The 1,217-nt window shown below is 42.5% G+C and overlaps 1 long non-coding RNA gene across 1 annotated transcript in view; it reads left to right on the top strand.

Annotated features, from left to right (window-relative positions):
* The first annotated feature begins 467 nt into the window (after positions 1-467).
* The window catches only part of LOC103602987, a 4,434-nt gene continuing 3,684 nt past the window's right edge, over positions 468-1,217 (top strand). Inside the window, exon 1 of the long non-coding RNA XR_551571.1 lies at positions 468-638. This is a non-coding gene — a long non-coding RNA (uncharacterized LOC103602987). The remainder of the gene's footprint in view (positions 639-1,217) is intronic.

Raw genomic sequence — 1,217 nt, 5'->3', positions numbered from 1 at the left:
ACAATCCAATAGACACATTCTCCTTAAGGTCTGAATGAGTCTTCTCCCTTCTTCACTCCTCAGCTCCCACACTGGAAAATTGAATTTGAAAAAAGGAGCTTGATTAACCTACATTAGAACCATGATAATGGTGGATTTCTAGACCAATTAATGTAGGGCTTTGCAGGACATAGAAAAGATTGTATGTGTGTGTGTGTGTGTGTTTTTTTTTTTTTCCTTTTCTTATTGTGATGTGGAATCTTGCAGGATTTTAAGCTGGGTTATAAGAAGGGCTGACATATATTAAAAAAATATCCCTTTGGCTGTTGTATGATTTATTCTTGCTGGTCTGTAAAAGTCAAGGACAAAGGGAGGTGTGTCAGCTTGGGTGTGTGGTTCACACTGTGGGTGTGGGGGTGTTGGGATGGTGACTGAGTATAAGGGAGGCAGGCTGTCCCAGGGTGGGCTGGGCCGTGGGCAGCTGAGGGCACGTGTAAGTGACATGTCTCTGTGCTGATTACAGGAAACAGAGTCCAGAGCTGTTCTACATTTCCTTGTTACTTCGCCAGGGCTGAGACTGCTCCGTAGGCTACTTAAAGTCATGAAGCCTATTTTGCTAACAGTGGCTGTGCTGCTTCTCTTGTCCCACGTCATTCCAGGTAATCCAGACCTTTTCGGGGAGGGGTAGGAGGTGGAGAGTGAGTCTTGGTCAGGGCACCGCTGGACCTGTGCGGATGGGCTAACAGGTGGCAATGTGTAATACCACTTGTCTGGCAAGAGAGAAAAAACCCTGAAATCCTAGGTTAAAATCTGCCATACCATGTGTTAGCTCTGTGATGCCCCCAGCAAACCACTTAGCACCTCTGAGTTTCAATTTACTTATTTTTCAATTTGAAATAATAAATTAGGTTGAGGGTCAACATCGGACACACTAAAATTTTGGTGTGCAACAAATGTAACGTCTTTATTTTCTGTAATTCATCTAAATGTTCCTGGGAACTTCCATCCTGCTGGCAGGAAAGTTGGGAGTTGGAAAGGGCACAGGGGCTGTTCATAAACTCAGAAGACAATTATATTTCCTTTTCTGATTTCAAACAGTCTCTTAGATTAATTCATTCTGCTTTGGGTAAATGTTTAGTCTTTCTATTTTTACCACATCCCTTTTTCCTTTCCATGATGGCAGCTGGATTTAGGGGACAGTGGATATATTGTTTCTTAATTAAATAATTCATTTGTTC

Source organism: Galeopterus variegatus, unplaced genomic scaffold (assembly GCF_000696425.1).
Source record: "Galeopterus variegatus unplaced genomic scaffold, G_variegatus-3.0.2 Scaffold4397, whole genome shotgun sequence".
NCBI lineage: Eukaryota > Metazoa > Chordata > Mammalia > Dermoptera > Cynocephalidae > Galeopterus > Galeopterus variegatus.
The sequence above is the reverse complement of the archived record's forward strand: the minus strand, read 5'-3'. Positions and strand labels throughout refer to the sequence as shown.